At 41.0% G+C, this 26,531-nt stretch overlaps 1 long non-coding RNA gene across 1 annotated transcript; it reads left to right on the plus strand.

The window, feature by feature from the left end:
• Positions 1-7,954: 7,954 nt before the first annotated feature.
• LOC147580405 (uncharacterized) lies at positions 7,955-25,551 on the plus strand. The gene is made up of 3 exons (XR_015251941.1): positions 7,955-8,185; positions 23,220-23,386; positions 24,995-25,551. It is a non-coding gene; the product is annotated as an uncharacterized LOC147580405 (long non-coding RNA).
• Positions 25,552-26,531: the final 980 nt, after the last annotated feature.

Genomic DNA, 26,531 nt, shown 5'->3' on the forward strand with positions numbered 1-26,531 from the left:
AGTAAAATGTAGAGCCATTATTTTGCAAGTCAGAAACAAGGCAAAGATGAGGCTAACAGGAGTAGGAAATAATAGAAATTATCTGACAGATGATGTTCTAGACTTCTACGGAGGGAAAACAAACTTTACTGAATAATGCAGAGTGACGACATAAAGCCAGTTCTTGGATTGGAAGATATGCTTTCATAAAGATGTCAATTATTTTCAAATTAATATATAAACCCGATGCAATTCTAATTAAAATCCTCTCCATTTTGGGGAGAACTTGAAATGCTCATTCTTCAGTGTATATGGAAAGCACAAGGCAAAAAAAAAAAAAAAAAAGAAAGCCCATGTAATTCTGAATTCGAACAAGGAAAAGAGCCTCTCCCCACCAGACATGTGTATTTATTATAAAATGATACCAATTAAGAGATTGTGTACCAGTGCCTGGTAGACAAAAAGAAAATTCAAGAAATATAATTTCCTGACACCATTTATGTCAAGCACAAAATATACAAAAATAACGATATATGCATATGGAAGAAAATGTGCAATGAAAATATAAAAACATTGATGAAAATGTCAAATATCAAATTTCAGAATTGTAGCTCTGTAGAGGTACAGACCCCAGAGGTTACAACTGTAATGTAATGTCTTATTAAAAAAAACAAAAATTGTTACACCCTGGTGGCTCAGTTAACTAAGTGCCGACTTCGGCTCAGGTCAAGATCTTGTGGTTCGTGAGTTTTAGCCTTGGGTCAAGCTCTGTGCTGACAGCTCAGAGCCTGGAACCTGCTTCAGATCCTGTGTCTCCCTCTGTCTCTCTGCTCCTCCCCTGCTCACGCTGTCTCTCTCTCTCTCTCTCAAAAATTAAATAAACATAAAAACAAAAAACAGGGGCGCCTGGGTGGCGCAGTTGGTTAAGCGTCCGACTTCAGCCAGGTCACGATCTCGCGGTCCGGGAGTTCGAGCCCCGCGTCAGGCTCTGGGCTGATGGCTCAGAGCCTGGAGCCTGTTTCCGATTCTGTGTCTCCCTCTCTCTCTGCCCCTCCCCCGTTCATGCTCTGTCTCTCTCTGTCCCAAAAATAAATAAACGTTGAAAAAAAAAATTTAAAAAAAAAGACAACAAAAAACAAAAAAAAGAACTTAAAAATAAAAAAAAATTCAAAAATTCTTGGGACTTCCGGGTGGCTCAATTTGTCAAGTATCCAACTCTTGATATCAGTTCAGGTCATGATCTCACAGTTCATGAGATCAAGCTCCGGAGGGGGCTCTGTGCTGACAGCAAGAGCCTGCTTGGGATTCTCTCTCTCCCTGTCTCTCTGCCACTTTCCCAATCACACACTCACTCTCTCTCTCTGTGTCAAAATAAATAAATAAACGTAAAAAAAAAAAAAAAGCAATGGGTTGATTATACTCCGATGGCCAGAGCAAACATTACATTATTTGTAAGGACTATAGAACCATCTCTCCTCCTCCCCCGCCCCTGAAATTGTTAGTGACTTTGACTGCACACAGTCCAGTTCCATTTTATTTCTGGATCTTCCCACTTCTCCCAAGCCAACAATAAAAGCTTTACACACAAAAAAAAATTACTTTTTTGGTTATTAATGAGATATGTTTTTTTAAAAAGGTTTATTTATTTATTTTGAGAGCAAGAGAGTGAGCAGGGGGAGGGGCAGAGAGAAAGAAAGAGAGAATCCCAAGCTGAGCCTGCGCTGTCAGCGTAGAGTCCAATGAGGGGTTCGGTCTCACGAATCGTGAAATCACGATGTGAGCCGAAATCAAGAGTTGGACCCTTAACCGGCGGAGTCATCCAGCCGTCCCAAACAAGATACGTTGTTTTTTTTTTTTTTTTTAATTTTTTCTTTTAACGTTTATTTATTTTTGAGACAGAGAGAGACAGAGCATGAACGGGGGAGGGTCACAGAGAGAGGGAGACACAGAATCTGAAACAGGCTCCGGGCTCTGAGCTGTCAGCACAGAGCCCGACCCGGGGCTCAAACCCACGGACCGTGAGATCATGACCTGAGCCGAAGTCGGACGCTTAACCCACCGAGCCACTCAGGTGCCCCAAGATACGTTTTTTATACGTGGAGTGAGATTACTCATTTTTGTAGTTCCAAGACCTCAGCCTGTACCCCGAGTATATTCTAAAGGAAATGGTAATTTTTAAAATGTTTTTTTTTTTTCAACGTTTATTTATTTTTGGGACAGAGAGAGACAGAGCATGAACGGGGGAGGGGCAGAGAGAGAGGGAGACACAGAATCGGAAACAGGCTCCAGGCTCTGAGCCATCAGCCCAGAGCCTGACGCGGGGCTCGAACTCACGGACCGCGAGATCGTGACCTGGTTGAAGTCGGACGCTTAACCGACTGCGCCACCCAGGCGCCCCAGGAAATGGTAATTTTTAACATTTTTTGAAATCTGGATTGTTTGAGTTTGCAAGTGTTAAGTTGAAGGGCAAAGAAAAGGCCCAGTGGTTTTTCATATGCTCTAGTTGTCCTATGAGTCCTCTGGGTCTTAGGAATTTACAGAAAGTTACAAGAGTACCTGCCATCTTGATGTAAATTTCTGGTGTTCCAGTTGCAAAAGCAAGTGAATGTTCTCGGCAGTTGTGACTTCAAAACTCCCTGGGAAATAGAATTCTATTTACCTTGTAAGGCTCTGGATCAAAAATCTGCCTGGGGGAAGTGGTGACTTTCTATCCTTTGAAAGTCATTTGAGTTCTGTTTTCTGCCTATGTAGTCAGTCCTTCCCTTCCCATGGTGACAAAACTCAGCTTACCTTTAGTGTGGGTTTCCGAGGTGTAAGTACCAAATTTCAAGCTGCTTGATTCTGCCTTTGCTCACTCTGGCTCACTCCCACCCAGCAAGCATTTATTTCCTTTGCGAGTTCAGAAGGTCTCTGTAAGATGAGGCATGTGTGGGCCATACTACCACATTGGGCACATCTGTGTTCTAATAGCCACCTGGGACATAGAAAATGGGCTCTTGGGATGCCTTGGGGGGCTCAATCAGTTAAGCGTCCAACTTGGGCTCAGGTCATGATCTCACTGTGAGTTCCAGCCCTGCATCAGGCCCCGTACAAGGATCTGCACTGAGTATGGAGAGTGCTTGGGATTCTCTCTCTCCTCTCTCCCTGCCCCTACCCCGCTCTCTCTCTCTCTCACTAAATAAATACATTTTTTTTAAAAAATTGCCTTCTAAATCAAGGTCATGGTGAGGATTCCAAGAATAAATGCTAAAATGAGGAAAGATAGGGATGCCTGGGTGGCTCAAGTCAGTTGAGCATCCAACTTTGGCTCAGGTCATGATCTTGTGGTCCATGAGTCTGAGCCCTGAGCTGGGTTCTGTGCTGACAGCTCAGAGGCTAGAACCTGCTTCAGATTCTGTGTCTCCCTCTTTCCCTGCTCCTCCCCCACTCATGCTCTGCCTCTCTTGCTCTCTCAAAAAATAAGCACCAAAAACAATTTAAAAAATTAAATAAAATGAGAAAAATAACATTTTCAAAAGCAAAGTATGAATTCCAACAAGTGAATAGGATTTTTTGTACCTGGAATAAGACATCATTTTTTGTAATGGGCTTCTTAGTGATTGAATGTTTGGGGTTCATGACTAACTTAGTAAAATCGTATAAAGCAAAATGTCTGGAATAATTCGATGCAACTCAGATGATCACGATCAGGATTTAACTGAAGACCACTTTCATCTCCAAGTTCTGGTTACTAGTCAAGCAGAATTATACTTACTAGGAAGTATGTTCTTTTGCTTAGGTACGGTGCCTCACAATCTCCTTGGATCTCTTTGATGATCTTTGAATATAAATGAACTGCTGAGCTTCTGAAGGGAAAATGATTCCTGTTGCCCAAAAAACAATGTCACAGAATTGTCATTTATTTAAAAGTGCTGGGAGAGCACTTTTAAGCACAAAGAAAGTGCTGGGATCACAGGCCAGCTCAGCTGGTCCCTTGCCGTAGAACTGCATGGGCAGAGGGCTTTATTCATTCATTCATTCATTCATTCATTTATTCGTTCATTTGTTTATTTATTTTTGCCTGATGCCATTGTCCCCAAAAGCAAAGCTGCAGACAGTTGTATATACAGGATAAATCTGTGACAAAATGAGAAGAAAATTCGCATAAAGCACACTGTTCATTTCTCAAAGCTGTCTTTTATTCTGAGATTTTTATCTTGAAATTCAAGAAACAGTGGGTAGAGGGGTTTTTATGCGTGCGTGTCTCCGCTCAATGCCATCTGAATTTGCATCTTATCCCCATTCTCTATTTTTTTAAAAATATGTTTTACTGATAAAAATCCCAAATCTGGAGACAGCAGACCTAAAACATTTATAGCCTTCTCCTTTCTCCTCTCAAGACGCTAGATTGGACTTCAACCGTAAATGACCTAAATTTTTAGAAAGTCCAAAAACTTAGCAGAATGAAAGATCAAGTAACGCATCAAAAGCCAACATGTGTCAACGTGTCGGGGTTCACAAACAATGACTTCCAGCCAGTGATAGGAGTGCTTTTCCGCCGTGTCAATTTTGAGGGCAAGCTTGAAATCCACAACTTAGCAGAAAAAGTAAAAGATCTGTGGGCAAATGTGAGGAATTTGTCACTGCTCAAGTCTGGTGCTCAGCCTTGGGCTGAATTTCGTATTAATCTCGATAGAGGCATGTTTGCAGTGGACAGAGAGTAAGAGAAATGCACATAGGATTTATTGAGGATGCAGTAAAAAATCCATTTTTGTAGGGCCATTTTTCTTCCACAATAAATGATGAGGGGAGGAAAGAAAGAAAAGCTTAAAATTGGTGTCACGCTCTTTATTCCAACCATTTGGGATTAGCTGGAAGATAAATATGTCTGTTTATAATGTATCACTTTTGCTGAAGGTAAAAATATGGGAGAGGAGACAAGTATCCAGCAAGCAGGGATCTGGGAGGATTTGCTGAAGTCTGTATACTGTGGTTTGTCAATCATAACGGACTATCGATGAGTTTTTACTGAGTGAATTTCATCCATACACTGAGTATAGTCCTTAACCAATTCTGCGAGGAAATACATGTTACAAAATGAGAATATGCCACTCCTGCCTGTCTGAGATTTACATTTATCTCGTCGATGAACAAAACCCACGATACTGGAAAACAGTGATCTTTGTCAAGGTTGGGGGCTTATGCTAAATTGTAATAGGGCAATTAGACTAGTAGGGCTATTTCTCCCTGTTCCCACCTTAGTTAAAGACAAACACCCTTTTTAAAATATTTTATTTACTTTTGAGAGAGAGAGCGAGAGAGAGAGAGAGAGAGAGAGAGAGAGGATGAGTGGGGGAGGGGCAGAGAGAGGGAGACACAGAATCCCAAGCAGGCTCCAGGCTCTGAGCTGTCAGCACAGAGCCCCATGTGAGGCTTGAATTCGTGAACCACGAGGTCATGACCTGAGCCAAAATCCAATACTTGACCGACAGAGCCACCCAGGTGCCCCACTACATGTGTTTTTTAAAGACAGAGGTTTCAGTACAGTCACTCAAAAGTTGTCTATTGTTCCACCAAGCACTGAATTGAATCAAACGGTGTAATTTGGGGGAAAGAGGCAACCACCGTGATATATTTTCCTTTTTCAGACCCATTTCTCATTGATTCCGGGATGTCCCCCTCTCCTTCTTGGTTGGCGTGTTTAGTGCTCATTTTTTTACTTTGCATATTTTAATAACTACCTGCCTAAGAAAAACCGTGTGTTCCGTCTCGGTGAAGTCCTTTCAAGGAAGTTACCAGACAAGAGAAAAGTAGCACAATGGGAAATATACATTGACAGTTCTGTGCAGTCCTGGGCTTATTGATAGGTTGCTGGTAATATATCCCATCTACTTGCAATGTTCCAGTTTTTTGCACCAATAAACCACATAGATGACATTATAGATGATTTGAGAGCCTGCTTGACTTTTTGTTTTTGGGGAAATAGGAAGAGACAAACTATTATGTGCTTGACCTTCTTGAGCCCAGTGTCCATAGTGGAAATGGTTTGAAGTTGAAAATGTCCGTAAGGACCTTTTTTTTTTTTTCTTTTTCTATCACTGTTTCCTAGATATTAGTGCTTTTCATTTGCATTCATGTTTCTTGACTGCTCTTTATTTCTATAAGTCTCCCTGCACAGTATCTATAACAACCTTTGCATCCTGTAAGCATCAGACTTTAAATTGATAGGGGTATGTGTTTTTCCCACCACGCCCCAATGGTTTCACCTTCATCCATGTGGTTCTTAACATCGTTTCCAGACTTATAAGAACTTATAAGAACACTCCCCTTTGGGGGAAGATGCTATATATTTCATCATCACTCTCTAAACCAAGTTCCTTGGAAATCAGAAGTCCTGTTTAGAAAATAAGTAGTAGCTGGGATGCCTGGGTGGCTCAGTTGGGTAAGCGTCCGACTCCAGCTCAGATCATGATCTCACGGTTTGTGAGTTCGAGACCTGCATCGGGCTCTTGTGCTGTGAGTGCAAAGCCTGCTTCAGATCCTCTGTGTCCCTCCCTCTCTGCCTGTCCCTCTCTCTCTCTTTCTTTCTCTCAAAACTAAACATTAAAAAAAAAGAAGAAAATTAGGTATTGGCTGAAGTCTCTATCAGTAAATCCATCACTGTTAAGGATTCAGTCTACGACATATTAATTTACTCCTAAGCGTCTGGCTGAGGCCAGGCGAACCCTGAATGGTATCTGGTCGCAAAGATCTACGAATTGGCAAGAAACAGGATGGATCATTGAACAAAACAGTTCATTAGCTCTCCTTAGTGCAATTGATGTTTTTAGGAACTGTGGTTTATAGCCTGTGACATTGTTTGGTCGGCTCGTTCCTGAGCAATCAACTATTCAAATCAAAACACTATCAGCACCTTGTAGAATGTAATGTGTTACAGACATTTTCCAAGAGTGTTAGTGTCCAATAGTGCCTAGAACATTGCCCCCCTGCCCCGCTTCAATTTTTGTTGACCGAGGACCTCTTATTACTTAATGTTAAATATTTCACATATTTTAAACTATTGACTATTAAGAAAAAGTTTATTGGTTTCTAAGATAATTTTTTCCTAGCTTTAAGGTTGAAAACTATTTCATATAGTTCATATAATCAGAGGAAATTTCTCAAAGCAATAGATTTTATGACCCTCCCCCATTTCCACCTGTACACACAGACAGGCACACACTCACTGCTAAAAAATCTCTCAGACTCCAAGAATGTAGTGCTGAAAAGGGACCTTATTGAAGTCTTTCCGAATTCTGTGGTAAATATAGCTAAAATCATCTGAGTTCCGCAATTTGTTTTAAAAAGTTAAAAGAGGGGCGCTTGGGTGGCTCAGTCGGTTAAGCGTCCGACTTCAGCTCAGGTCACGATCTCACGTTCCGTGAGTTCGAGCCCCACATCGGGCTCTGGGCTGATGGCTCAGAGCCTGGAGCCTGCTTCCGGTTCTGTGTCTCCCTCTCTCTCTGCCCCTCCCCTGTTCAAGCTCTGTCTCTCTCTGTCTCAAAAATAAATAAACGTTTAAAAAAAATAAATAAATAAAAAGTTAAAAGAACAGGGTGTCTGGGTGACTCCATCAGTTAAGCCTCCGACTTTGGATCAGGTCATGACCTCGTGGTTCATGGGTTCTAGCCCCTTCTTGGGCTCTGTGCTGACAGCTCAGATCCCGGAGCCTGCTTTGATTTCTGTGTCTTCCTCCCCCATTCATGCTCTCTCTCTCTCTCTCTCTCTCTCTCTCTCTCAAAAACAAACATTAAAAAATTACAAAAAAAAAAAAGAAGAACATAGGAGCTATACGTAAGAAGCCTCGCAGTAGGAAAGGTGGGAGAGAAATGAGAGATATTAATACAGTAAGGGAGACACTATGGCTAAGTTTATTTGGGGTTACCATGGTGATTTGGATAGCTTCTTTGGTCACATTCTAAATTTTCTCGATTACAGGTAGTGATTTGGGTTACTTCAGGATTATTAATTAAATCAATCTCCATCTGGCTCCAAATTCCATCTGAAGCTTTTCCTCTATTCTCCTTCCGAGAGAAGGAGCAGAGAGAAGAGAATCACTGTGTTCCTGTCGCCGGCATTTCTCACAAGGAGAATACCTCCTTGCCGTCACCGATGAAGTTCCATGGAAAGATATTCTCGGAATCCATTCTGAGCCAAGCGATCCGAACAAGATCTATCGGGTGTTGAGGTGAGCCTTCTAGAGTCCATGCTGCTGCCTATGTGTTAAGCCCCATTTGCCACTTCATTTTTCCCCCCAACTTTCCCAGGGGCCCTCCTAGTATCTCAGAGACTTCCGTTCTCATACTCTGTCTGGACACAGTGTGTCCGTCTCTCTCACTGTTGAGATGTTCAAATTCCCAGAGGCTCTTCCTTATTTCTCTTTTGTCCCTGATCCGCCAGGAGGTGAGAGCAAAGTGCGGCACCCCTCACCCCCACACATTCCTCTTCCACCTGCTCCCTTGTCGCCCTTCATTGTGTGACCCCAACCCGGCCTCAAGCTCTCACTTGAGGGAGCTTTCTTAATGGAAGCCAGGCAATGACAAAACCAGTCCTACCACAACACATGGACCTTCAAATATGTATCTCATCCTTGAGTCCTTGACCTGTTACCATGGAAGCTGAGAAGCTCCACGTGCTGGCCGCTGGGCAAGAAAATGGGGACCTAATTTCTGAACAGAAGAGATGAGCGCATATTCTGGGCGATCTGGGTTTAAGTAGACACACGATAGTGAGAGGATGCCACGTGGAGCTCAAATCACTCTGGTCAATCTTAGTTCTGGATTCTCCCGGTGGTAATTTATCTAATTTAGTAACTTATCTGATTTCCCAGTGCCTTGGTGTCCCCATCTATAGAATAAGAAAGATAATGATTCCTGCTTCCTGGGAAGGCTTTGCGGATTAAGTACATTTTTATACACAAGGCTTTTTAATCAAGAGCAACCGATGCATAGTGCGTGTTGGGTAATTGTTAACAATTGTGATTAATCGGTTTCCTTAAGAGCTCACATATCATTCTGTCACACATCTTTAGCCCTTTGGCACATAATACCAAATCTTTAGCAATTCGCTTAAGCTCAAAAGGTCAAATGCCATTTAGCAAATCTCAGCATGGACTTCGGTCCCTACTGACATTTATAAATAGCACAAATAAATGTAGTATGGATTAGCTGTGTCTTCCCGCAAGGCTGGCAGGATCGGGCTGCGAGCCTGGCTTCTAGGGCATGAATTTTGTTCCCAACTCACACCTGCATAAAACTGTTGACTGACTTGGAATCTAGAAATCCTAAAAGTTCAGTGACGTGTACGTTCTTTTGTCAATGTTATCCATCTAAGCCACTATTTGAAACTCGAAAAACATTGTGGGGGTGGGAAAAGAACTAGAAAGATCGGGTCAAGTGACGGCACGTTCGTACAATTTAATAGAAGTGCAATTTAATGCTTCAACTAAATTTATACCTATGTCCACACGCTGAACGTTCACTCTTGGAAATTGTTTTGCCAACCTTTTATCCGGAAGCAGGAATAAATTATACAAAGAGGGAATGCGTCCTAAGGAGATAGTTGGCCTGGGGCTCCTGGATGGCTCAGTCAGTTAAGCCTCTGACTTTGGCTCAGGTCATGATCTCATCAGGGTTGGTGAGTTTGAGCCCCACGTCGGGCTCTGTGTTGACAGTGCAGAGACTGCTTGGGATTCTCTCTCTCTCTCCCTCTCTCTATCCCTCCCCAACTTGTGCTCTCACTCTCAAGATAATTAAATAAACTTAAAAAAAAGAGAGAGAGATAGTTGGCCTGAATTATTAGCCTTTGTATTATGAAAATGCGCATAGAGGAGCTTAGAACCAAAATTAACATTACAAATATCAGAACTAGGAGGCAGATTCTGTCAGTACATCTACTAGGCCTAGAAGTACATCTTGGCACAGGCATCTAGATTGTTTTGTGAGTAAATGTGATAATTAGCCCTTGGAAGATCTTTAAGTTAAGGATCTACTCCATCTCTAACCGCCTTTCATAACAGGTGTTTTATTAAAGAATGTATATTCATTTATTTTTTATTTATTTTTTTTTTTAATTTTTTTTTTCAACATTTATTTATTTTTGCGACAGAGAGTCAGAGCATGAACGGGGGAGGGGCAGAGAGAGAGGGAGACACAGAATCGGAAACAGGCTCCAGGCTCTGAGCCATCAGCCCAGAGCCTGACGCGGGGCTCGAACTCCCGGACCGCGAGATCATGACCTGGCTGAAGTCGGACGCTTAACCGACTGCGCCACCCAGGCGCCCCAAAAGAACATATATTCATTTATACCAAATTAATACTTTAAACCTAAAATTGAAAAGCCAGCACTTAAAAATTAATTTACTTCTATAAACAAATAGAAGTAAAATTGTATGAAAATATGTAAAAGCAATCATTGCACACATACATTTCTTGGGATAAGCTTTTGTTTGCCCATTTTGCCTTGTTTTCTCTTTCTCCTGGGTCAACCCTTCTTCCTCTTCCCACTTTCCCTACCCAGGGAATCTATGCCTGTCAGTGGTTTTCCTCAAAGGAATATATAGATATGTGTACCCATATTTACATATTTAAAGATTATATTCACATGTCTGTATCTTTCTTTTCCCATGTGGTATCTCAAAATAAGCCCTCAAAGTCAAGTGGCATAGCTACTCTTTATTTATTCATTCATTCATTCATTCATTCATTCATTTTGAGAGAGAGAAAGAAAGCAAGAGAGCACATGAGTGCACAAGGGAGGGGGGCAGAGACGGAGCGAGAGAGAGAATCCCAAGCAGGCTCCATGCCATCAGCACAGAGCCCAATGTGGGGCTCGAACTCACACACTGTGAGATCATGATCTGAGCCGAGATTCAGACTTGAAAGCCCAAGTGACTGAGTCACCCAGGTGTCATAAAGCTCCTCTTTTTAATGGCTACACACTGGTTCATGGTGTGGATACACCATAATTTATTAAACCATGACCTTTGGAAAGGGTGTTAGAATTTTAAAATTAAAAAATTGGGGCGCCTGGGTGGCGCAGTCGGTTAAGCGTCCGACTTCAGCCAGGTCACGATCTCGCGGTCCGGGAGTTCGAGCCCCGCATCGGGCTCTGGGCTGATGGCTCAGAGCCTGGAGCCTGTTTCCGATTCTGTGTCTCCCTCTCTCTCTGCCCCTCCCCCGTTCATGCTCTGTCTCTCTCTGTCCCAAAAATAAATAAACGTTGAAAAAAAAAATTAAAAAAAAAAAATTTGCCTTTACTCTGTTTTAAACATTTTTGCCCCAACAGGCAATGCTACTATAAACATTTTAGTGCATGAACAATGACAACAACACAGAGAGAGTAGTTATTATTTTCATTTTACAAATGAGGAAACTGTGGGTAGGAAAAGTTAACTAAAAGTTTTACAAGTAAGGACATTTTATTTTATTTTACTATTATTTTTTTAAGTAAGTTCTACTTTCAGTATGGGGCTTGAACTCAGGACACTGAGATCAAGAGTCATGTGCTCTACCAAATAAGCCAGCCAGGCATCCCCACAAATGAGAAAATTTTAGCTAAGAAAGTGCAAATGGCTATAGCATTGGTCCTATTTGACTCTAACCTCATAGGTTTCACTGTGTCACATGACACTCTGTTGTCCTTCTTCTGACTTCCTAGAAACTGTAGGTTATTACATGGAAACACGTGTGATCCTAAGTCACCGAATAGATCAAGCACTTGGCAGTGGAGATTAAATATAGTTGTGGAATTTGAAAAGAAAAGATGATTGTACATTCATTTTTATACATGGTTATCTTAAGCTATCATGGTTCATGACAAACCTAGGACTTTTGGAAGAAATATGGCAGACTAGAATTTAAGAGAAAGAGTTTCCGGTTCAGGATACTTCAAATCACCAGGTGTAACATAATGAGGTTCGCAGGCTTCTGGGTCTGAGACAAGTGAATTAGATTAAATAGAACAAAACCTCCCACTGACAACTACGTAGGGAAGGGAGTCTTGGTGCTCAGTGAAGAGAAACTAACAAAGGTGAGACTTGGATGACCGTGATCCTTGGGAAGAGAGAAGCACACAGAAGCCTCCCCATTGATCCTGGCTTTTTTCATGAAGACATTTTCCAATTTTCTATAGACAAAACATAAACCAAGCAGAAAGTCGTTGTTTTGTTGGAGTAGAGATACAGTAGTCAGAATTCCACACTGCCACATTGGTTGAGATCCCAGAGAATAGGGAAATATAGAGAAGTCCCCAAATCTCTAATTCCTATGGAGTCCTTGGTTAATTCCTATGGTAGATGTGTCAGAGCAATAGTCCAAAAAGCCAACAGGCTACAGTATCTGGGAAACCAAATAGAACAGCAAAAATTTCAGCAGCTGCATGTTGCCGTGGAGACTATGGTTGGAGTTCAATTCCTGACAAATTAGAATACAGCCCAGACTTTCAGTGGAGATTCCCAAAGGACCATGAAGTACGAATAAAGGCCAGACCCTTGGAATAAAGACCATTCTTTAGAAGGTGAACTATGGTTCAGGAAGAATCTCAACACTGAAATATACCAACCTCAAACTCTAAAATCAAACAGCAATTAGATTATGGTGATCTGCAGGCTTGATCTGCCCCCCAAAAGAAAATCTCTTGCTGGAGGAAGATAACATCATCCAGAGCCTCTGTACTGTGTCATTGACAATGTCAGATATCCACTAAGAATTACTAGGAGAATTAAAACACACGACCAAATAACCAAAAGATATTTATATTTTATAAAAATCATGGGAACAGACCCTCAGAAGATCTAATAACTGATTTAAAATACCTTATGATCAAAATGCTCTTTAAAATGAAGGAAAGATGGGAAATTTCATCAGGGAATAGGAGTCTGTAAGCTAAAATTCTAGAACTGAAAAATCAGTTATATCTGGCAATAAAAATTTAATGTATGGGTCTAAAAAAAGATTAGACACAGCAGAACAGATGATTAGTAAACTGGAAAACAGGTCAGTGCAAACTATCAATATTGAGAGATTGAAAGAAAAATAAAGGTAAAAAAATAAGGAAAAAAATGTAACACGTATCTAACAGGACACTTTGCAATAGAAATATAACGGAGACATCAAATGTAAACAAGAATTTTCCAGAAATACAAAATTTGAAATTTTTATCACAAGAATACCTGTACTATAAGAAATGTTAAAGGACATTCATCAGGCAGAAGGGGAAAAATAGGAGGAAGTGTCAATTTATGAAAATCAAGCACATCAGAAATATCACCTGAATGATACAGATTGAATGTTTGCGTCCCTCCCAAAATGCACATGTTAATATCTAATCCCCAGGGTGATGCTATTTGGAGGTGGGGCCTTTGGGTGATGATTAAGTCATAAGGACGGAACTCTTGACAATGGCATTAGTGCCTTTTTAAGAATAGGTGGAGAAGTAGCTTTCTCTTTTTCTGCTATGTGAAGAGAAAAGAGAAGTCAGCTGTCTGCAGCCCAGAAGAGGGTTCTTTCCAGAACCTGACCATGCTGGCACCCTGGTCTCAGACTGCCAGCCTCCAGGCTGTGAGAAATCATTTCTATTGTTTGTAAGTCACCCAGTCTATTGTACTTGATTATGTCAGGCTGCATTGACTGAGACAGGAAGTGTAAACGCACAGGGCTTTCAAAATGTTTTATTTTCTAAAAGGTAGTAGACCGCTTAAACAATGTAGTAGGGATGTTGATGGCATGTAGAGTCACAATGTATATAAACAATACCAAGAAGGCTAAGAGGAAGAAAATGGAAGAGTACCACTGATAGCTTCTGACACTATACATAAATGCGTGTAATCACTTGATGTAAGACTGTGGTTAACTAGAAATGTGTACTATAGGGGTGCATGGCTGGCTCAGGCAGTAGAGCATGTTTCTCTTGATCTCAGGGTCGTGAGTTTGAGCCCCATGTGGGGGTAGAGATTACTTAAAAATTAAACTTATTAAAACTGTAGATTATAAATCGTAAAATAACCGCTAAAATAACAAAACAAAGAGTTGGAGTCTATACAGCCAAAAAAGGAGATAAAAGTATTCACTTAATTCAAGAGAAAGAAAAGAGAAAAAGGAATAATAACCAGGACAATTAGAAACAAATAGCAGGTGGCAGTCTTCTGCCCATCGTATCAATAATTGTATTACAGGTAAAATGTGTAAATACCTCAATTAGAGATCAGAAATTGTCAGATTGGAAAAGTAAAGCGAGACCCAACGATATGCTTTTTATAAGAAACCTACTATAATTATAAAGGCACAAATAGGTTAAAGTGAAGGAAAAGATACCCCATGCTAACCCTATTCAAGATAATACTGAAATAGGTGTATTAATATAAGACAAAGCAGATATCTGGTAATATTCAAAAATATTACCAGAAATAGAAGTTATTTTGTAATAATAAAGAAGCCAATTCATCAAGAAGGTATAACAATCCTAAATACTTATGCAGTTACTAATGGAGCTTCAAAATACATAAAGCAAGAACTGATAGAACTGCAAGGAGAAATAGACAATTCCATAATTAGTCTCTCTCTACTTGATTGGACAAGTAGATAGAAAATCAGTAATGCCATAGAAGACTTGAACAATATTATCAACTAACCTGATTTAACTGACCTAATTTATAAAATAACCCAACCAATGGGGCACCTGGGTGGCGCAGTCGGTTAAGCGTCCGACTTCAGCCGGGTCACGATCTCGCGGTCCGTGAGTTCGAGCCCCGCGTCAGGCTCTGGGCTGATGGCTCGGAGCCTGGAGACTGTTTCCGATTCTGTGTCTCCCTCTCTCTCTGCCCCTCCCCCGTTCATGCTCTGTCTCTCTCTGTCCCAAAAATAAATAAAAAACGTTGAAAAAAAATTAAAAAAAAAAAATTAAAAAAAAATAAAATAACCCAACCAAAAAAATAGCAGAATTCACATTCTTTTCAAATGCACATGGGCCATTGACCAAGATATACCATATTCTGTGCCATAAACAAGTATCAATATATTTGAAAGTGTTCAAGATGTGCAAAGTATGTTATTAATCACAATAGAGTTTAATTAGATCAATTATAGGACAAAACCTGAAGAGGCCCCACATATTTGGTAGTGAAACTATACTCTTCTCTAAAAACTATAGAGCAAAGGGAAAATTAAAGGGGTTTTAGAAAGTCTTTTGAACTGAATGAAAATAAAAACATTAATTCTGGTTCAGCTCTGACATATAAAGAGTGTGAAAGAAGTCACTCTCATCCTCACAACAGAAAAAGCTGAACAAACCCCAAACCATTGACTTTTCTTGGGCTTCTCAGAGAACAGAGATCAAAGGACAAACTGCCGTTCCAAAACTGGGGAGAAAAGCCAATACAGAGAGTCACAGCTGAGGTGTACTTACCTGGAGCAGAGCAGTCATAAACTGGTAGGAATACCCAGGAGGCTGAGTGTGGACTCGTGTGAGTGGGAAAAACTCCTGGCTGTTGCAATCTTGGGGGGAAACTCTAAAGTTTACCTCCAGGAACTCTACCTGACTCTCACGGTTAAAAGTCACAAAATTCCCTTGTGTGACTCTGAAAAGGAAAGGAGAAGATTAATTATTGGGAAATATTCCCAGAGAGGGCTCCATAACAAAGCGCTGCCTTCCAGGGGGTGGAAAAAACTTGATCAGAGTCTTGCCTCAACTTAGATGGAGAAAACGGTCATTCTCCTTTCAACCCCCACTTGCCTTTCTGTCTCATCAAAGCGATGTGAAAGGGAAAGGAGAAACTATACCTCAGAAGAAACACCTGTGACCATCACAGTCTAGAGAAACAGGTCCACTAAAAGACTAAAAAGAACTCCTAAGATTATAAAATGCTTTTCACCCACACATGCTACCACACTGACAGAAATTCAGTATAAAAATGGAGTAACAGCTGAAATAGCAACTAGATACATACACTCTATGAGAAGGAGTCCATAGGAAAGACCTAAAGTCAACAGGGAAGAAAGAAAACAATTATAGTGCTATAGAGCTATATACAGCCTCTGGCACCTACAACCACAGCAGATATGAAACACAGCACAACTCCTAGCAGATTAAAAGAAATCCTCACATTAAAAGCCTATTTAACTCAGTTTCTATTCCTATAAATGTCATGCTTTCAACAAAAAATCACAAGACATGCCAAAAGGCATGTAAAAGCATAGACTCCAAAGAAAAAAGCAAGTATCCAAATCAGACTCAGATACGCAATAGAAGTTGGAATTCACAGGCATGATATTTAAATATTTTTTTTTACATTTAATTTATTTTTGAGAGACAGAGAGAGACAGAGCACAAGTGGGGGAGGGGCAGAGAGCGAGGGAGACACAGAATCCGAAGCAGGCTCCAGGCTCCAAGCTGTCAGCACAGAGCCCGACGCGGGGCTCGAACTCACAAACTGTGAGATCATGACCTGAGCTGAAGTCGGACGCTTAACTGACTGAGCCACCCAGGCGCCCCCTTTTTTTTTTAATTTTTATTTTTTCACAGACGTGAAATTTAAAGCAACAAATTAATATGTTAAGGGCTCTAGTGCAAAAAGTAGACAATATGCAAGCACAGATGAGTAATGTAAACAGGGAGATTAAAACTCCAAAAAAGGTCAAAAGGAAATGCTGGAAATAAAAACCACTGTAACAGGGGCACTTGGTGGCTCAGTCAGTTAAGCATCCAACTCTTGATTTTGACTCAGGTCATGATCTCATATCAGACTCTGCGTTGACAGTGCAGAGCCTGCTTGGGATTCTCTGTCTCCCTCTCTGACCCTCCCTGCTCACTTGCTCTCTCTCAAAAATAAATAAACATTAAAAAAAAGCACTGTAAACAGGAAATGTAGAATGCCTTTAAAATGCTCATTAGTAGACTGGACTCAGCTGAGGAAACGATCAGTGAGTTTGACGATAGGTTAAAAAAACAAAACAAAACAAAACAAAACTTCCCCCAACAGAAATGCAAGAAAGGAAGGAAGGAAGGAGGAAAGGAAGCACAGAAAGGAGGGAGAAAGAAAAAAAGGAAGAACTTTAATAATAAAACCAGATGAATATTAGAAGAAAGGAAAAATACAGACTGATAACTCTCAGGAATATGAATACAAAATTCTAAACTAATCGTTACCAAATCACATCCAACAATGTATAAAAATAATTGTACACCACAAACAGGTGGGATTTATTTCAGGTAAGAAAGGCTAATTTCATAATCAAAAACGAATAAATGTAACCCATCATATCAACAACCTAAAGAAGAAAAACCATGATCATTTCAATTGATGCAGAAAGGGTATTTGATAAAATCCAACACCTACCTATTTTTGATAATAACTCTAAGCAAACGGGAAGTAGGGGGCAATTTTATCAACCTGACGAATACTGTCTACAAAAACCCTGCAGCTAACATTGTATTAAATGGCAAAAAATTGAATGCTTTCGCCCTGAGTTTGGAATTAATGCAAGCGTAGTCATTTTTCACCATTCCTATTACACACGGTACTAACAGTTTCAACTAGTGTAAGGAGACAAGAAAAAAATAAAAAGGTATGTAGATTGAGAAAGAAGAAATGCAGTCTTTCTTCATAGATGACCTAATAGTTTAGGTAGAAAATCCCAAGGAATTTACCAAATAAGTCTTGGAAATAATAAGCAAGTACAACAAAGTCACATGAAACAAGGTTAATGTACAAAAGTCAGTTGGTTTCCCATATGTCAGTAATGAACAGTTGGAATTTAAATTTTAAAATAAATATTATTTAAAAATAGCATCAAAAATTAAAATCCTTAGGTATGAATCTGAACAAATATGTATAGGATCTACATGTGGAAAAATACAAAGCTCTGATGAAAGAAAGCTGTATCTAATCAAATGGAGAGATACTTCGTGTTCATGGATTGTAAGATTCAGTGTTCCTGTATATATTTGGAGACTCCGTAGAAAGATGTATGTACGTTTATAATCATTGTATATTCTTGATGGAATGACCCTTTGTCAGTACATGATGTCCTTTGTCTCTTGTAATAACTTTTTATAAAATCTATTTGGTCCGATATCAATATAGCTACCCCAGGTTTTATTTGCTTTTTGCATGGAACAGAAATAATTCCACTTTATTTTTTAAAATGTTTTATTTATTATTTATTTGTGAGAGTGGGGAAGAGGCAGAGAGAGAGGGAGATACAGAATCCGAAGCAGGCTCCGAGTTCTGAGCTGTCGGCAGACAGCCCAATATGGAGCTCGAACCCACAGAGTGCAAGATCATGACCTGAGCTGAAGTCAGATGCCCAACTGACTGAGCCGCCCAGGTGCCCCTAAATAATTTCACTTTAAACTTAATGTGCGTCTCTCATAGACAACTTAACAGTTAGATTACGTGTTTTGTTTTTTTGTTTTTTTACAATTCTTTCTGCCAATCTGTCTTTTAATTGGTGAGTTCAATCTGTGTACATTTAAAGTAATTACTGATAAGAAAGAACTTATTTCTGTCATTTTACTATTTGCTTTCTATATGTCTTATATCGTTTTTGTTCCTCATTTTCACTATTACTGCCTTCTTTTGTGTTTAACTCATTTATTCCCCTTGTGTCTTTTTTTTTTTTTTTAATTTTTTTTTTTCAACGTTTATTTATTTTTGGGACAGAGAGAGACAGAGCATGAACGGGGGAGGGGCAGAGAGAGAGGGAGACACAGAATCGGAAACAGGCTCCAGGCTCTGAGCCATCAGCCCAGAGCCTGATGCGGGGCTCGAACTCCCGGACCGCGAGATCGTGACCTGGCTGAAGTCGGACGCTTAACCGACTGCGCCACCCAGGCGCCCCCCCTTGTGTCTTTTTTATTTCTTTCTCATTTCCTTTTTCTGTATATATTTCAGTTCTTTTCTTAGCGCTTACCCTAGGTATTACAACTAACATCTTAAGTTTAAAACAATCTAGTTTGAATGAATACCAACTTAAGTGATATACAAAAACTCTACACCTATGCAACTCTGCCCCCCTTATATTGTTATTTTTTTTTTTTTTACAAATTACACTGCTATACATTGTGTTCCCATTAACATAGATTTATAATTGTTTTATGCATGTTCCATTTGAATAACATAGACATAAAAAATGAGTAACGAGTTAGGGGCACCTGGGTGGCTCAGTCAGTTAAGCGTCTGACTCTTGATTTCGGCTCAAGTTCTCATGGTTGGTGGGTTCAAGCCCCATGTCGGGCTCTGCACTGGCAATGCAGAGCCTGCTTGGGAATCTCTCTCTCTCTCTCTCTCTCTCTCGCCTCCTCTCTCTCTCTTTCTCTTTCTCTCCTTCTCTCTCTGCTCCGCCCACTCACTCTTCCTCTCTCTCAAAATGAATAAATAAACCTAAAAAAAGTAACAAGTTAAATATAATACTAGGTTTTATGTTTATCTGTGTAGTTACCTTTACCTGTGTTTTTTGATTTTTCATACGGCTTTATTTTACTCTCTAGCATCCTTTGATTGTAGACTAAAGAATTACCCTTCTTGTAGGGTAGATCTATAAACACGATGAACTCCTTCAGCTTTAGTTTGTCTGAAAATGTATTAATATCTCCTTCATTTAAAAAAAATTTTTTTTAACGTTTATTTATTTTTCAGACAGAGAGACAGAGCATGAACGGGGGAGGGTCAGAGAGAGAGGGAGACACAGAATCTGAAACAGGCTCCAGGCTCTCAGCTGTGAGCACAGAGCCTGACGTGGGGCTCGAACTCACGGACCGCGAGATCATGACCTGAGCCGAAGTCGGCCGCTTAACTGACTGAGCCACCCAGGCGCCCCAATATCTCCTTCATTTTTGAAGAATGGTTTTGCTGTGGCTACAATTCTCCTGACTTCCATGGTTGTCAGTGAGACATTGGCTATTAATTGTCTTGAAGGTCCCTTGTACGTGGTGAATTTTGCCTATTCTACTTCTTTCAAGATTCTCTCTGTCTTCGTTTTTGACAGCGTGATTATAATGTGTCTCAGTGTGGGTCTCTTTCAGCCTATCCTACTTAGAGTTTATTGAGATTTTTGGATGTGTGGACTCATGCCACTCATTATACTGGGGAAATTTAGGGAGATTATTTATTCAAATATGCTTTCTATTTCTCTCTCTCCTCTTCTAGGATTGCCTTTTTGTATATGTTTTTACACTTTACGGCGTCCTTTATCTCCGTAGGTCTGTCCTAGCAAGTACCATATCCAAGTTTTGTCAGGGACAGTTCTAAGAATATTTTTCCTTGCTGGTCCAAATAAATAAAAGCAATACTATCTTGGTCTTTGTAGATTTTCTTTGTATTAGGTCACCCTTCACAGTGCTAAGCCAGGCCATTTACAATCCTACTTTATTTTTTTATTTTTTATTTTTTATTTTTTTTTCAACGTTTATTTATTTTTGGGACAGAGAGAGACAGAGCATGAACGGGGGAGGGGCAGAGAGAGAGGGAGACACAGAATCGGAAACAGGCTCCAGGCTCCGAGCCATCAGCCCAGAGCCCGACGCGGGGCTCGAACTCACGGACCGCGAGATCGTGACCTGGCTGAAGTCGGACGCTTAACCGACTGCGCCACCCAGGCGCCCCTACAATCCTACTTTAGCTTTCACTTCCTGCTTGCATGGAGCCTGTCGACCAGCCAGAGCTGAAAGCTTGTCTTCTCATTTCTTTTCTGAGCCCTGGACATATGTGTAGCCTTCTAGATTTTTTAGTATATTTGTGTTTCCAAACCAGCCGACAAAATTCCTGAAAATTTAACATTTGGCTTACATGAGTTGCTCTTAACTGGCATAAACTGGCTGAAAGACACCCCTGATTTAGTGCTCCCAGGAGTAAAAATGTAAAGAAAGCAGAAGGGAAAGAAATCAAGCAAGGGTATTTTTCAGGCAAACTTCCAGCCTCAGCTTACTCTTGCAGGGATGCCCGGGAGTGGAAATTATGCCGTGGAGATTATTACAGGTTGTAGAAAGGGAACTGGGCTTCCAAATTCCTACGTTAATCAGTTTTTAGCTAAGGGCTGCTTTGGGGATGCAAACTACCAGGCACTTTTGGCTCTCCGCTTATTGCACAAAGGGGATCTGGCAGTCTGAAGGCAGTCTCATCAAGAGAATTGCAAGAATGGGTTCTTTTTTAAAAAAAAAAAAATTTTTTTTTCAACGTTTTTTATTTATTTTTGGGACAGAGAGAGACAGAGAATGAACGGGGGAGGGGCAAGAGAGAGAGGGAGACACAGAATCGGAACCAGGCTCCAGGCTCCGAGCCATCAGCCCAGAGCCCGACGTGGGGCGCGAACTCACGGACCGCGAGATCGTGACCCGGCTGAAGTCGGACGCTTAACCGACTGCGCCACCCAGGCGCCCCACAAAAATTGGTTCTTAGAGACAAAAGGGTAACAAAGCTGGCGGTGGCGGTGGGGGGTGGGGCACATAAATAATAAAAGAGAATTATGGGGACCTGCGTGGAGTGTGGACGTGTTCATAGAGTCCACTCCTTACACAGGTCTGATCCACTTACATCATAGGAATTTCAGTCCATCTTGTTACAGCTTCTTAAAGATGTTGGAAAGGGAAAAAGAAAAGCATTATGATAGGAGAGCTTATAGGATGGGCTGTAGTTCCCACTGCTGTAGCTAATGTTTGTGAATATATGCTGAATTTAAATACAATGAATGACAGTGGGATAAAAATAAAGTTGAAGGGACTGTATAAATTCAGATAAAGACTTCAGGAAAAGATTATGACCGGGAATAAAGAAAACCATTACATAATGATAAAGGGGCCAAGATATCAAGAGAACATAATGATCTTTTTTTTAAAATTAATGCTTATTTATTTTTGAGAGAGAGAGAGAGAGAAAGAGAGAGAGAGACAGAGAGACAGAGCTGAGTGGGAGAGGGGCAGAGAGAGAGAGAGAGGGAGACACAAAATCCGAACCAGGTTCCAGGCTCTGAGCTGTCATCACAGAGGCCGACGCAGGGCTCAAACTCACAAACCATGAGATCGTGACCTGAGCTGAAGTTGGATACTTGCCTGACTGAGCCACCCAGACACCCCATAATAATCTTAAATGTGTAAGTACCTAACAGAGAGCTTCAAAATAAGTGAGGTAAAGCCTTATAGAACTGAAAGGAGAAACCAGGCATTGTCTATAACTGGTTGGAGATTCCAACTCCTTTCCCAGTAATTTGTAGAATACCTACTGTTTTACCTAAGAAAATAAAAATGGGTGTCCACGTAAATAGTTGTATGTGGTTTTTCATAGCGACGTTACTTAAAATAACCCAAGCCTGGAGTATCACAGATGTCCAACAGCAAGTAAATAAAAAAAAAAAAGTGTATAATTGGAGTATGCTTTGACCACAAAATAGCACCGAGTTACTGATACATACAACAGGGTAGATGAACTTCAAAAATGTTATGCTGGGTCAGAGAAGTCAGATAAAAAAGATTACATACTCTATATTTCCATGACACTCTGGAAAAGAGCAAGCAATTATGACAGAAGTGGATGGATGTGGGGGTGCCAGAGCGGGTACCAAGGGGAATGAGGAAATCTTTTTGGTGTGTTGAAATGTCCTGTATTTACGTAATGTCGGTGTTCACATGAGTATATATGTTTTCTATAAACTGTTGAACTGCACACTTAAAATTGATACATTTTATTGAATATAAATTAAACCTCAGTCAAAAGAAAAGCAAACATTCATCCAGAATAGGAAGTAAATCACACAAGGAGGTATTATGTAACCAAGAGTGTTAACAATCACAGCTACACACAATAATAGGGATGAGTATCAAAAACAAAATATCGAGAGAGAAAAGCCAGACCTTGAAGAGTATGCATTTTATGATTTCAATTATATTAAGTTCAAAGCATTGAAATTGAACCTCTGCTGTTGGAGGCTAGAATGGTGTTTACCTTTGAGTGGGTGGTGGGTGGTAATGGGAAGGGATCTGGGATGCTGGTAATGTTCTATTTCCTTTTTTTTTTTTTTCAGAGAGAGAGAGAGAGAAAGAGAAAGAGAGAGAGAGAGAGAGAGAGAGAGAATCTTAAGCAGGCTCAACTCTCAGCATGGAGCCCAACTCAGGGCTCCATCCCACAAGATCCCGTGATCCCATGAGATCATGACCTGAGCTGAAATCAAGAGTCCGATATTTAACCAACTGAGCCACTCAGGCACCCCAATAACGTTCTATTTCTTAATCTGCAGGGTCAAATCCTGGCATAAATCAAAGTATGGTCAAATCGCTATTGAGAAGGCAGAGCAGAAGGAACGTACAAGCATGACTGGTGGAAATGTAACCGCTCCAGAAAACCTCGGTCAATTTCTCCAAAGTTAAGGTAGGGGACCATGTGACCCTGACATCCCACTTCTCGGTATGCATGCTAGAAAAGTGAAACTTACGTTAAATCAAACACTATCCATGTATGTTAATGAGCTAGAGTTTGAATAAAAACTTAAAAAAACAACCTATCCGTGAATATGCGTAGCAGCATTAGTCAAAGCTGCCCATACGTGGAAACAATCCACATGTCTTTCAGAAGGTGAAAGGATAAGCAATCTGTATTATGTCCACACAGTGGCATACTTCTCAGCCCTGAAAAAGAATGAACTATTGACACATGTGATACTACACATAAATTTTAAGAGAATTGTGCTACGTCAAGGTTTTTCAAAATCATGGCTCTTGACTTTTTTGGGGGGCTGTATAATTTGTTGTGGGGCTACTTAACCACATCCCTGGAAAGGCCACCCCAATGCAGAGGAGGCAGTACCCCTCTACCTTTCCAACTTAGTACAACTAAAAATGTCTGTAGACATGGCCAAGTGCCCTGATGGAGAACCACTGTGCCGAGGGAAAGGCCGTAGTCTTAAAATATTACATATTGCATGATTTCATGTATAGGACATTCTGGAAAAGTGAAAGATATAAGAACGGCAATCTGATCGGTGGTTGCTGACGGTTAAAGGTGGGGAGAGAGTCTGAACACAAAGAGGCAAAAGGAGGGTATTCTTCAGAGTGTTGGCATTGTTCTGTATCCACTGATAATTACTGATCTATGCCTGGGTAAATAACAAATACATTATAATAAATATATTATTACTAAATATAGTAAATAGAGTACATAATTTTAAAAAATCGAAGAAATAAAATCGAACCCAACAAAATAAGGACAGTATAAATGGAAAGTCATACTTTGACTTGCCAGTCAAGAGGTGATCTTGGCAGAAGGGTCTTCAGTGAGGGTTGTGAGAGAGGCGAGGATGAGTCAGTTCTGTAGGATGTCTAGTAACTTCAAGTTAAGCAGAGTGAAAGTAGAGGGTCTGCCATTTTGGAAGTGCATCCTAGACTCTTGCTTTATGGGAAGACCGTAGAGGATAAGCAGAGACACAAGCCAATATTCCTAACAAGGTTGCACGCAATGCAGCAGGGAAATGCCCTCCTGCTAGAGAGGGGCATGCCCAGCGTGAGTCCTGGGTAAACCACTGGGCACATTCCCCATGGACTTCCCAGAAGAGTTCATCCTATGCCTATAGAGCACTGTGTGTCCTAACCTCTCTCCGGAGGCTGGTATGAAGCCCCAGTGGGGGACTGTAAGGCAGAGCTCCTGGGTTGGGGGTTACCGAGCTGCTCTTCAGAAGTGCATCTTTATATACTCTCCCCAGAGCCCACAACTCCTATCTCGGGGTTCTCTCCACTGAGCCATCTGGAGTATTTGGATGTCCTGTGCTCTAAGTTTTTTAGTGACTAAAATTGTTCTTGGAGATCCTCTGTTCTGTGATCTGCACAGTAGCCATATCTGTTCCAGGGACGTGCTAAAGGAACCTAAGCTAGGATAGATTATACCAGAGAAATTGAGTTGAGATGACCTTTTCCAAGACCAGGAAGTATGGGCATATCTGGTCTCCTGGGGGCAGAGAATGGTCTCTGGATTGGTTGATTTCCTAGGGTCATCATGTTCTGTTCTCCATTTATTTTGTAGGAAACCACCTGGAGATGGAGAAGACAGATGATATGCAGATTGGAACATGGAACAAGGAGGTGAAAAACAGAGACCGTACCTTGCAGACGATGGAGATGTCAAAGGTCAACTAGATCTTTAGTCCAAAGGTTAGAGGTCAAAATTAGATTGAGTGATGGAACAAGCCAAGTGTGAGGAGAAGTGGGAAATGAATATGTGGCATGGTCCTGATCGGTTTTGCATATAAAATTCCAATTCCAAGAATTCCAAGTCATTGCATAGCCCCAGATTTTATCAGCTTGGGGGAAGCAAATCATCTGGAGATTCAGGGACTGGACAGATGGATCCAGGCTGCAGTTTAAGCTCTCACACTAAGGTCTCCCTGTAGGACATCATCGCATATATCTGTGCAGGTTGGGAACTGCATAATTCCAATGGGTCCGACCACACCACATCTAGTTACACCCCTGGAGTGCTGGGATCAGTTGTGCAATACTCCATGGTCTCTGCAGCTGGATTCCAAGAACGTGAGGAGGTCTGTTACATTTTTTTAGAGATGGCGGGAAATATGAACAGAGGAAGAAGGGGAGGAGGGTAGAGAGAGGGAATGAGGAAGGAAGCCAGACTGAGAGAGAGAGAAAGAGGAGGGGGAGGAGGAGGAGGGGGAGAAGGAGAGAACACTTGAGTAATAGTTATAGTGATCAGATAGTTTATTGTAAAAACTGGACTATTTTATTTTATTTTATTTTATTTTATTTTATTTTATTTTAGTAGGCTCCACACTCAACATGGGGCTTGAACTTACAACTCTGAGGTCAAGAGTTGTATGCTGTATGGACTGAGCCAGCCAGGTGCCCCAAAGGTGGGATAGTTTTGAAACTATAGCAGAAGCTATAGCTACACAAGAGCCATTAAAATTGGACACAGTAATCATATGTTCACCCCAGGAATAGGGCATATGTCCCTGGGCTTCATTTGGTCCGGATGAGATTCCGTCTGCTACTTCTAATCACAGAGGGCTATGGAGTGTCGCCCACAGAGGCAGCAGAGGGCATCTGGGAAGCATTGTAGGGACTTGGGGATCCAGCTCTAGCCTTTCTGCACAGCAAGAAAGCAAGCAATCGGGCAAGGCTTCTCAAAGTCTGATGCCCCAAATATGCTTTCTTAATTGTCTTGCCTAGGCCCAACCTCAAGTGCGTTCCCTTCTCCGTCCCTGGAATGAAAACAGCCTTACTGGGACGTGTTGGTGATATCTTGCCTTCTCTCCTCTTTCCTGATGTTTTAGTAACTAGGCTTTATAACCGGCAAACAGGTTCGCTCTTAATGACTTAATCATTTCAGGGCTGTTTTGGCTTACCATACTTGCCCCTATGTGATTATCAGGACTGTCTTTAGTTACACGTCGACCAAATATGGTTGTGATTTAATGTGACCCTTGCACACAGCATTATATGAAACGTATGTCAGCTAACTGGCGTATCCCAGGGGTTGCCCTGTTTTACTGACGAATACGCTATCAGTCTCAGGCTGTATGAGATTTGAGGGGCCCATTGAAATC

This window comes from Puma concolor, chromosome B3, assembly GCF_028749965.1.
Source record: "Puma concolor isolate L17-30 chromosome B3, mPumCon1.1.hap2, whole genome shotgun sequence".
Lineage (NCBI taxonomy): Eukaryota > Metazoa > Chordata > Mammalia > Carnivora > Felidae > Puma > Puma concolor.